The sequence below is a fragment of the Ornithodoros turicata genome, unplaced genomic scaffold (genome assembly GCF_037126465.1).
Source record: "Ornithodoros turicata isolate Travis unplaced genomic scaffold, ASM3712646v1 Chromosome17, whole genome shotgun sequence".
Classification (NCBI taxonomy): domain Eukaryota; kingdom Metazoa; phylum Arthropoda; class Arachnida; order Ixodida; family Argasidae; genus Ornithodoros; species Ornithodoros turicata.
The window spans coordinates 1,933,944-1,947,023 of NW_026999326.1; positions in this window are offsets into that span (position 1 = coordinate 1,933,944).

The window sequence follows — 13,080 nt, forward strand, 5'->3', positions numbered from 1 at the left end:
AAAATACCAGTTTTGTTAAGGTGTCATCAGTAACCCACGGACAGGAATTTTCAAGAACAAAACATCTATTCTTGCTGATCACATACGAACAACAGCTCTTCTTTCTTCAACTCTATAGAAGAGATGCTCACACAGTTCTTCCTTTCATGTGTGTCACATGTTGCATTTACATTTGTTGCTATCAGATAGCCTTCCCAGTTTTCTTTCTTTCATTATGAAGCACTACCTCCAATGTTGAATAGGTGCTCTACACATGCAAACGAATGCTCTACAGAAATCACTGACTTCACTGTCGCTTTGCTATTCATTGTTGCTTAGTGTCATCATAAACAGTTTTTATGGAATTTTAATACGAAAACGATATGGTAAAAGAAGCCATCAAATTTAAGGTTAGCAATGTGCCGATGTACTAAAACTCCCTATCAATATTTTACGTGCCCTCTCTTACATCTCATTCGGCACGGGCCTTCTGTTCTGCCTCGTCGAGGTCTTAATGCTTTATTCACACAAGATCCCAAACCCAAGGTGCTGCACATTGCCCCTTGCCAAGAGAGATGTGGAAGTTTCATGATAGTGAAAAATTGATTCAGGAAAAAGTGTCCCGAAAAGAATGGCACCAAAGCATTGGCATCAGCTGGCATGGGAGGAAAAAATTGTCCCGTGTAAACTGATGGTGCTTCCAGGCTGCTTTATCGTAGCCTCGTTTTATGATGTCACACTTTAACGAGTTATGTTTTATGGGGAAAAGGCACATTTTAGTAGTTCCGGTTTAAATATAAGGGAGGGCTGGTGCGCCAAGAGCTGGTCTAAGTCGGCAATGTATGCCATTTGAAGTTGGGTCACTTTCTATTATCCGGGAAGATCTGCAGGTATTCTGCATCTCTAACTGCTTTCCTCAGAAACCTGAACCACAGTTTTGTGAGATGTGAAAGGCACGAAAGGCAGTATACTATTTGTCAATGCAAACATTAGTAGACCAAGTACCTCTCATTCAGTTAAAGAGTATGAGCATCAGGGCTTGACATTTATTAGTGGCCTACATTGTATAAAAAATATTTAAATACACGTATATGTATCTATTTATCTTCCATACTTTTTAGATACAGCCTAAGCTTCACTTGTTTTTCTTTCTTTTTTGCTCCTATACTTCCCAAGTGCGGCAAAGTACAGAAGGCTGGTTGGGAGGCAGTAGTAGTGCCACCAACACTGTCCTGCATTTTGCAGAGCACCACTGGGCAAGCACACAGTTGGGGCGTCCCTTCCCCCACTAGACTGTTGTTTCCGTCTTATCGTTTGTGTAACACGTGCAACTATTTGCTAATCATCAAAGGTGTACGTAATATCGAAACTTAGAGAAACCTGAGCTTGGGCACTAGGAAGAATGACAGACACTCACGTGGGGGAGCTCTTCAGCTCTCAGTATGTGTGTACTGCTCTTACAAGTGCTAAGGTTAGGTTTCTATGAGTATGGAATTTATCCACCAGCTTGCCTGCACTTATGCTGTATTAAAAATATCTAAAAATATATATATGTATTCTACAACCATTAGTTCTCTTTCCTTGGATGCATGCGCACCATATGCACATTCGCAGAAATTATGAATATGATGAGTGTATAACTCATACTTGTTCACACCAAATTTCATGAAATTGTCAGCCATAACTCATGAACTGATCATGGCTGGGAAAGGCAGTACAGACAACAGATTTTAAAACTGAATGTTTATTTGAAAATGGAAGGAATGCACAAAGGAGGACACACATACACAGCCTCTATGCTGCTCATGTTTCCAGATGAAGAAAGGGTATAAAAGGTATGCTTACTCGGTTATTGGATCTTTACTTCCAAAGGGCATGCACCTAGTATGCACCATGCCTGTTGCGAGTCTCATTCTAAGTTTCATGTTTATTTTTGTAGAGTGCCCATGAACAACCCGTACAGGTCTACATAACGGTGTACAATAACCTAAAACGAAATAATGAACGTTAGAGACATCACACAACAAACAGCTAACGAATAGGTTTTACACCACTACATGAAATAAACTACATTCAATAAAAATGTCAACACCGTGTTGACGATAAAGGTGACTGAATTAGTCATTAGGCATGTTACTGGACTATACTCACTGTGTTTAGCGGTGTAAAAAATAGGGGAATGATGTAGTACCTTTGATGGCACATTAAAAGAAAAAGAGGATAGAAGATAGGTAAAATCAAGAAGGGAACTAACCCAAGGTAATCAAGGCAAGGGAATTAACTACTCTGTTCAGGGATAAACGATCACGAAAAGCTCAACCAGATAACAATGTTGTTATACCAAATTTTCGTTGTAGGTGATGATAGTTGTAATAAGAAGAAATGCCAATGTGTCCATCATAGAGCAATCTGATGAAACGTTGCTGCACTTGTCTTGTGAAGTCTAAAAGAATTGCATGCGGTACGAGCAAATTCTAGATGCGGTACAACCAAAGTGAGGAATAGATGTAAAAGGCAATAAAGGAAAGGATTAACTTCAAAATATGGGCAATAAGAGCAAGATTTTTCAGCGCTGCAGATGTTATTTTGTTGACATGGTGAATAAAAGATAAGGAATGGTCAAGATGAATGCTGAGATCGCGTGTAACATCGACACATAGAATTGTTAAAGCCTAGTATTCTTAGGTAATCCAACTAATTTTCCTTGCGAATGAAATCATGAGTGTCTTACCATCATTAAGTGTGAATAAGTTATTACAGCACCCCTCAATAACAGAAGTAATATCATCCTGGAGCAATACATAATCTCTAAAGCACAAAATTTCTCTGAACAGCTTCAGGTCGCCTGCTTATTGAAGAATATTTGAATTTTTCACACAAGTTGGCAGGTCATTCACAAAGATGTTAAAAAGTAGGGGGCCATGGTAAGACCACTGTGGTACACCTAAGAATACATTATAAGAGCATGAGTAAACATTGACATGAACAACATTCAATCTGTCAGAGAGATAAGAGGCAAACCATGAGCAAAGCGGATTACTAATAGCATAGTGCATATAATATCAATGGGTGACAAACCAAACCGAAGCCTTTCAAAAAATCAAAATAAATAGTATCAACTTGTGAGAGCCTGATACAGTCAAACTCCTTTATAGCGAACACCTTTTTAACGAAAATACCACTACAGCAAATTTTTTTGCGGTCCCGCTGGAGCCCTATAGGTCCAATAATGGTCCAAAAAAGGTCCAAAATTCTTAACGAAAATACCTTTACTGCAATTTTTTTTTGCTGTCCCCTGAGTTTCGTTGTAAAGGAGTTTGACTGTACTACTCTTTGCCCCATATAATTATGGAGAGTGACCAGGTTCGTCTCTACTAATCTACTAGAAGTAAAGTCATGCTGGGTAGCTGACACCAAAGGTTTAAAGAACGACCAGAGGTGAATGAATATTATCTTTTCGAAGGCCTTCGGAAAACGAGAGAGAGAGAGATTATGGGCTTAATGGCACAAAGGCAACAAAGGCCATAGAGTGCCAAAACTGTGGTGAGTGTGAGAGAAAACGAAAATAGAAATATTGGTCGATAGGTTGTCAAAGAATAGTGCGACCCAGATTTAAGTATCAAAACCACAATACATTTTTTGCCATAACAATGGGAACACACATTGTGTAAGAGAGAAATTAAATGTGGTTGCTAGTATGGGAGGAAGCACTGAAGCACAACCTTTCACAATGAAGTTGGATATCTTGTCGAAACCACAACTTGTGTTACCTTTCAGGCCTTTTATAGTAAAATGAACATCTGACCCAGTTATGAATGCAGGATGTACACTTTGCAAAATTGCAAGGTGAAGTTTTGCTTTGTTCAAACCACTTCAGCAAACTGCCTAGTAAATGCATCGGCAACTTCAACGGAGTGAGTCACAGGTACATTGCCTTCTAACGGACACATACAACAGGCAACATTTAGTTTTTAACGTATCTCCAGAACATTTTAGGATTTCTATTAAGCGAACCCTCTACAGAAATTTCATACTTGTGTAAATCCTGCCTATATAACTTTTTCATTTAACGACGAACAACTGAAAATTTACTGTGCCAGTAGGTACTGCCCATAGCGACACATAGAGCCTTCTGCGCATGAGGCATCTTGAGAAAACCAGCAAGGGTACTTTCTCAATTTCACTTCACATTTTGGAATAGGTTTGCCCATGCCGTCAAGAACTAAGCCGGTAAGATTAGCTGTGGCAATATTAATGTCATCAGTGTTTGTCACTGGAGACCAGTCAGTACTGGCATAAAAACTGCACAGCTGTAAAGTAGTCACCTCTCCTGTACTCATAGCTATTTCTGACCTCTAGATATTGTCGATTAGTGGTAAGGGGAAAAATAGCGTTCAAGACTGGATTATATTTGTCAGGCTCAAGTAATGCGATAGAAGTGGTTATTATGTCCTTCATATGAAACATGCTAATTACCAAATCCAGCATGTTGGAGGAGCAGTTCTGAAATATATTTGGCTGGAGAAGGCCATGGTAATCGAGAAACTAAGGCGATAAGAGACCTTGAGCCTTAGTTCACCAAATTTGCTGGTACAACTAGAATGAGCAATCGACACTGGATAACTAAAATCACCAAACAGCAAAAAGTAAGAAATCAGAATAGCCTGATTGTCAGATATATCATCAAGAAACGAAGAGAAATGCTGAAAATCGCATTTCAGCTAAAGTTAACAGCTGCAAATGATACAGTGATTATTATGAAGTGCTATTTTGACCCAAACAGACTTGTGATTACCAGTGCCTGGATTTTGAAGCAAAAAAGAAGTTCTTGATTTACGCGCCTGTAAAAGGCACTAAAAATCCCCATTTGCGCACTAAAAATTGCATTATAGGCAGTATAGGCAAATTTATGTATCTTTTTTTTATCTGTAGCGCTAAAAGTGCAACCACAAAAGTGAATAAATGAGTCACATCCGCAAGAACTATATGATAAATGAGAGTTGACAATGGAAATTGAAGTTCTGAGACTGGAACACAGAAAGAGTATACACAAAAAATCACAGCAACTTCCTGCTTTCATGAAACTTGGGACTGTTTTTCTAACCTTTTTGCTGCACGAAATGCAAAACTGATCCATCCTACTGATGTCACGAGGCTCTTGTCATTGCCACCCACTTCACGACACTTATCAGAAGGGCTCGCAGGCAGCGTGCTGGCACTATGCGAGATGGATTTGGAGCATCAAAGGCATATAGTCTAACGTGCAAATTTCTTAGTCCTAGAACTTTTGAAGCATCACCTTCTAGATTTAGTTTTCAGCATTACCACAAGACTTGCAATAGCAGGTAAACATAAGGGGTCAAGTCTGCTTACAGTAGACGTGGCGTGGCTTTCGCTCGTGTACCTATGAATATGGTGGACTAGATACTCCAATCTCGCCCTGACTGCCCATGAGGAGTGCAGCTTCCTCAGCTTGCCAAACTGGATCATACCATGCCCATGCTATGCCTACCTTCGTTCGTCACGCCCCCTTGTCAGCATTTTGTCAAATTTGTTGTAAAAAAAAGGACAAAATTAAAAAAAGAAAAAGCTTTGTGGACTCGTCTAAATATAAACTAACAATAGCTCTGCAACAACACCTTTCAAAACATGCCTATATTTTACAATTACAACATGCGAAACCACAAAAATGCTAGAGAAAGAACCAATGACTGTACCGAGTAACCAATTTTCAATTATCAGCTTACATTTCAGCACCTTTGAGATACTCATGTTCGATCGATATAGCTTCAAAAGGACGTGCGACGTGACCAATATCAATTTCACCTGGCCAACGAAGTTTCACCACCGTCTTAGGGGTGTTATACGCATTTCCCAATATCTGATGATCACCAATGAGAAATGGGCTTCAGCATACCACACCTGTCCTTTTCGTCGGAATCTGCTAACACGTCGAAGTGATTGCGTTACTGCTTCATTGATGACGTGCAGCTCAAATTTACAAACTGTACCTTTCTTTGTCATCACAAGATTACTCGATGGCCAAGGTCATACACACACTGACACACATTTGTGGAGCTCATATCCCCTTTAGGAAGACAGAAATCTAGATTATAAACAGAGTTATGTTTTGCTGTCTCAGACGAAGAAACACACAAATCAGATATGATTTAAATGACTGGCACATGTAATGAGAGATTTGGAAAATCAAAACAAAGAAATTGTAAACGCAGCTAAAAGCTTATTGTTATGAAGGTTGCCGTGACGAATGCCATGGACTGTAGCATATTATCTTCAAGGTATCTGTCCTTAATGAAATGGTATGCAGTCACTCAGCGTATCGGCATTGGCAAACGATTTCTGTCTTGAAACTTGTGCACTGAGTCTCGCACAGTATGTTGTACACCGCACCCAGCTATGCACAAACTAAGCTGCTGCCTGTTCCAATAAATAACATTCATCAACGGTAATATTTCCAGACTATATTCTACCTACCCGACTTCGACCTGCAACTGTCCTCGCAACTACTAGATGCCCCCTCGCTAGCACACATTTTAGCACACGCAACTGCTACAAGCACATCCCTAGAAGCATTCGGTGCAAGTTCAGAATCAGTGGCCCATCATGAATATCATTAATTCCTGTAAGAAATAATTATTATTTATTAATCTGAAGGAATTACACCTCGCTCTCAAATATTTCGTGAATATAATTGAAGTTTACGATCGCATTATATCGGCGGCGTGCCACGCGAAGCATACTTTGCAATTGCATGTATTTGCAGGAGTTAAAGCATGCAGATAACCACACCACCTCAATAATTTTGTTGAAGTGGTTTTAAGATCCACAACTTCACAATACAGTTGTCCAACAGACCTAGCAGCAGCCAAGCAGGTTGTAGTTGTTGAGTGCACCTACTAAGCGCGCAAGCTGTCATTGCAGAACGCAGACTACTTCTCACCACACATGTATACACTACGGCTAACTTCGCCGGTTCTGCACGCAAGCAGGCAGAAGAAGACGAAGGAAGACACTCAGGCAACGATCAAATCAAATGATCGGGGCATGGATGGGGGCATCGGCTAGTCCTGTGATTATTTGCTGCGACATTGGGTTCCCTAGCGGATTCCGGAATGAATTGATTTACACACAACTGTTTATTTGAAATATGCTGCAGAACTCTGTTTGACTTACGCGTGCATTATAGCCTTAATTTTTGTGCTTGATATAATGCAGTCAAAGCTACCGCAATTACTAGCTGTATCACACTACCATGGATTCCCGCATACGCTTTCATTTTCATTCCGCCATCTTGAAAGCGCGAGAGCGAAACTATGACGTACTGGACACTTGGACGAAATGAACAGGCGAGGAGAAACTTGCCCAGCGCGTCCAATACCCGTACCGTCCAATAGCCCGTTTCGTCCAAATGGGGGAATTCCCAAAGGCTCTGCTCCAAAGGCTAAGGCTCGTCTGCTCCTTTCGGCAGACGACTGCCTAAGGCTCGTCTGCTCCTTTCGGCAGGCGACTGCCTGGCGCTGCATTCATGAAAGCACAGGCCATTTTGACACTGGGTGCATGGCAGGTGACTGTATTCATGAAAGCAAATGGATTATCGATCAAACGGGGAATCACAGAAAACACAAACCCATTCACAGGACCGCTGACCTACAGTGACCGTCCAGTTAACGATGTGTTGTTTTCTATAACTGTGTTCTCGCTACGTACCGCGTTTCCCAATGACAGTGATCTTTCTTGGAAACATCTAGGGATCTGAAACTTGCGGCCCTTTGCCTTTACGTAGACTACTTCAAGCGGCAGTGGCTTACCAAGGTTTGCGGATGAGGACGATCTCCGCACAAACAATCATGCAGAAGGGTGGCATAATTCGCTGCGCATAAAATTCAAGAGCCAACCCCACATGACGTTTTCGAAGTTCCTCGTCGAATTTGAGTCAACCATACACAATGTAAGCACAACCAGGTAAGCAACAAATTCGCATAATCAGGGAACATCATCATGATAATTAATAGAATATAGCATATAAACTTCCTCGATTGCTCTCTTTGTGTTCATGCCTCTTACCGCCATTTGCAGGTACGCATTCGGCTGCTGTTGAACGGGGCTTCGCCAAGCAGGAGACGATACAAGAGGCTCGCTCTTCCTTCTCATGGGCGTACGGAAAATACAGCTCAGGGGAAATGATGCTGAGAAACGAAGCACCCTTCACAGACGTAACAGAGCAGTTTGCTCATGTCAACAAGGCATACCTGCAGCGCATGTCCCACTTGCTGGGCCATGCTGACTAATAAGTTAGTTGTTCAAATGAAAAAAAAGAAGAAAAGAACAACTAAACAGTGAAAAAATGGCTAGGAACAGAGCAGGCTAAGCATTTGTTTCTCGTTTTACTCGGTGTATAACATCTTTCAGTGGGAATGTTTAAATCTTACCTTCAACTAATAAGTCAGTTGTTGGAATGAAAAAAAAAAGAAAGAAAAATAAATAAACAGAGCAGGCTGAGCATTTGTTTTTCGTTTTACTTGGTGTATGGCATGGCATCTTTCAGTGTGAATGTTTAAATCCTACCTTCAATCGTAAACGGAGCAATTGTTCACTCGCATTCGGAGATCCCCCTCCCCTTTCGGACGAAACAAGCGTTTGGACGGTACGGTTATTTGGACGGGTTGGTCAAGTTTCCCCCTCTTTGGTTCAGTTCGTCCAATGCCTACTATGTCCAATTTTTTTCGGACGTGCTGAGTACTTGGACGTTGTGAATACTTGGACGAAATAAACATTTTGACGAATCGGGGTGCTACCGAACGGGTTTATGTTCTGCACCAAACTTCATTTTGAAGTGTTTACGTGTAATGAACTTTCTCAAGCAAAAATCCATACCACACGTATTTTCTAAGGATTTCACTTCCGTTTGAAGTAACAAAAAATGCTTTTGTTGTCACTGTTTCGTTTCTTCCACCCTCGAAATACCCTGCGCGACATAAAAAGAAAGAAAGAACAGGGAGCATGATTGTTAATAATACTGAGTCCGTTCTCAGCTTAGTTTCAAGCGTGTCGCTATCTAGTATTCATCACTACAGGTCATGGCGCGTTCAACATCACCTATCTTCAGTACTGTGATTTATTTGGGGTGCTGATATTACATTATCATTTCTAGCGTTGTTTCCTCCAATCTATAAGGTACCATATGGAACTGCGATCTTTTTCTTTTCAGCTTCGCGTTGGATCCCTGTGAACTTTCTTCTTTTTTTCGAAAGTCATAATGTCTAACCTCAACGCACAACAGATTTAAGGTCTGTTGAGAGATCTGTTGACAAAAAAAAAAGCATGCGTGAAAATATATTTCGTTCTGCAGAAAGCAAAACGCGTTTCACGTGTTCCGTCGCCACGCCACCACAACACTAAATCAATAATCCTTACCGTAGTAAAAAATGGAGTTCTTACTCCATTGCATTACCAGGGAATGAACTTAAGTTGTAATGGATTCCGTGTACATTCCGTGTGACAGTACAAAAAGAGACAGGAGCAAAGGCAAAACGTATCTGACGGCTCTTCCTGGTCACAGTACTTCGTATTCCTATCCTCCGAAAATACCCAAGGTCCAGTATTAGTGGAAAGACAAAATTAAAGCAATATATTTAATCATCCGCTTCTTTTTTTCTTTTTCTAATTTGGCTAACAATGAAGTCAAATGTTTATGCACGTGGCAGAGCGTGCTTTGTGGTACTGAGAGCAGTGGCGTATCTAGAGCTACCTGCGCCCATGGCAACATGGTTAACATGATGTCCTTGGGGATGCGTTTTCGTGCGTTTTCGCACTAGGTTTCACACTACAACCTCTCTAATGGCGGGTGCTTTAGATCATTTATGAATGTGCCAGGGTGAGTGCCCGAGCCGCCACATTCACACCCGACCACATAATGGCACCCCTGTTCACCTGGCGCCCATGGCACCTGTCCACACCTGCCACACCCTAGGTACGCCACTGACTGAGAGAATTGTGCGCTGATCCAACAACTAAAATTAGTGCCACGAATTCGGCTCGGGGGGAACCGAGCTTTCACAGGTGGAATTAGTATCGCATCCTGGACCGACTTCAGGGGGAAATGTGACGACATTTTGAGGAGCATATGCTTCGTTTTCGGGTTTTGCTCCGAAGAGAGCGAACTTGGAAGAAGATTAAATTGTCACGGAGCATTATAAATTAAATTGTATAGGGCCTTTTACCGTCGGCGTAATATTTGGAAATTTGAAGCGTCGAACCGGAAGTCCCCAATCTTCTGACTTTACTTTTTGATGAAATTTGTTTTTGGTGTTTTGATGAACCCCTGTTGGATAGTCACCGGAAAGTCACCTTCTGGATGAAATCTTGTGATAAAAGCAGAGTTTTTGTGATAGATCCCAAATACGAGAAAGTTTACAGCCGTGAATTTTCCGTTCTCTTGGGCAATTACCGAAAACCCGGAGGCTCAGTTATACGTACTAACTGGGCATCATTCGTAATATTGTAGTGAATAAGATCAATTAAATATGGAAAGACAAACCCTCACATTGCCCAGTCGCGTACTTCAGTTCAACTGATGAATCACTTGAACCATTGGTAATATCCTGTGGTGGTTAATATAATAATAAAGGGTGTTTATTTTAATTCGTTACGAAATTTTAATTTAAAAAACTAGCAACGCGAAATAGATGACGTTTTTGCAGAGAGTTCCACGGCCAGGCTGATATACCCTCGAAGAAAGTATGCAACTACAAGATGACTAATTACCTAAAGCTAGTTAATTAACTCTTTAATTAAGGTATTTCGGCCAAAGTTTTAAAAGTGATTTTGGGACCAGAATGAGAGGCCATCCTTGTTGAAAAACATTCCAGGCTTTAAAAATCCTGAAACACGCACGTCCGTTAAAATATCCATCCCCGAATTTCGATGTGCAAATGAGCCGAAACCGAAAAAGCACGCCTGAGAAGCGCATCACCTTCGCGGACAGAGGCTTATCTGGGCGGGAAAGCGGTTTATTTGTCCCGCAGGTCGGCGCCTACCCTGAATCAATCAAATCAGGACCGTGTTTTCAGAGGCGGCAGCCAATCACGGATGTGCCTTCAGCGGTCGTGTCTATGAAGACGAACCACCGTCGTCTGCGAGTTGTGATTGAATGTCCCCGCGTACTAAATGGCAAACCTTGGAAATAAAGCGCAAAATGGTATCAGTCTTTCTCCAAACTGATTTTCTGGAAAGCGTCTTGCACTTTTCGTCTAAACACTTAGGTCTGCGGGTTCTGGGTGAGCTGCACTCACTTGCGAGTCCTTGAATTCACAGAACGGTGAATCGCATTAGCAGAGGAATTCTGACTGTTAGTGTCTACTTAGCGAAGGAAGGTGAGGAGTCAATGAGCAGGCTTTCTGTATCTGGGTGGTGTTGGCTGTACTCCCAGCGTTCCAGGTCACCGCGGTTTCGGTTTATTTCCATATCAAAATTCCGGGATGGATATCTTAACGCAGGTTTCAGGATTTTTTAAATGTGGAATGTCTTTTAACAAGGATGGTCTCTCATTCTGATCCCCCGCTTTTGCACGAAATTCCCTAATTAGAGTTAATTAGTTTTAGGTAATTAGTCATCTTGTACTTGCATACCTTCTTTGAGGTGATGTCTACCTGGCAGTAGAACTTAACTGCAAAAACGGCATCTATTTTGCTCGGCTAATTTTTTAATAAAAATTCTGTGACGAATAAAAATGAACATCCTGTATGTCATATATATTATAAATATACGGGGTGTTTCACTTAAGAGTGACCTCTAATTACTAAAAGGAAATGTACTTGAGATAAAAATTAGAAACCTTCTGCGTCATACTTGCGAAGGTTTCTGCTGCGCAAACAGGTGGTTTCCATTAGTGTACCTCATTAATTTGCCTAATTAGCTTAATTGAACTCAAAATATTCCTAAGGGAAGGCAACTTTTTGTGCGCTAATTAGAAAGTCCATGGCCACAACACCCCATTTCAGTCAGAATTACAGGATCTTTAACGATCTTTCACAAAAATTCGACATCCGAAAACCTGCTATCTGTGCAAGCCCGGGTTCGGATTCCATCAGTGGCGGCGCTATCGGCAAGACACTCCCACTGCGCATGGCAACTGGTAACAGCATGAGAAAAAAAAGAAAAAAGGAGGGAGGGCGGGGACTGGACCAATCACGCATTTTGTCTTTGAAAGCTTATCTGTACTGTTTCCTGTGTTGTCCTTTCCTCCTCCACATACTTTAGGCGGCGCAACTTGATCGAGAGCGCCTTGATGGGCGACGGTTTTTTGGGCAGTTTTTTTGTGTTTTTCGGGTGTCAAATTTTTGTGGAAAGATCGTGAAAGATCCTGTAATTGTGACTGAAATGGGGTGTTGTGGCCATGGGCTTTTTAATGAGCGCGAAAACGTTACATTTTCATGGGAATTTTTTGAGTTCAATTAAGCTAATTAGACAAATGAGGTACATTGGTGGAAACCACATGCTTGAATGGCGAAAAAGTTCACAAGTACGATGCAGAAGGTTTCTAATTTTTATCTCAAGTACATATTTTTTTAATCATTAGGGGTCACTCTTAAGTGAAACACCCAGTATGCATGTCGATGACTGCGTCAGGAACACCCCACAAATTTATCGACTGGCCACCCATTTCAGAAGAAAATTGGATTAATATCAGTGTGACACGCGTCGTTGTGGCCAGGGATTTTCCTATAGCCCCCTGGTCTTCGAAACCCCCCTCCCACCGAAATTTCGAGATTTCTTCGCGTGTCCACTGCCCATAGCCACATTTGCCTCCAAGCTTACACGGAAATGTAAATAAAAAAAACTCTCTCATAACTACGAAACCAAGACTGTTAGACACAAGCACTACTACCCTATGTTCTCAAGCACAGACGGAGGAATTGAATGATATCGAGAGATGCATTAACATACTTTTATTTTCGCAAACTGACCGCCCACGCCTCTACTTTGCACTGCATGCGCGCGAGCAAAGCGCGCGCACACTCTCCCCCACTCGCTTCTTCTAACGATGGCTTCCTTTGTGCGGACGCAAAAAGGCGGGCTTGC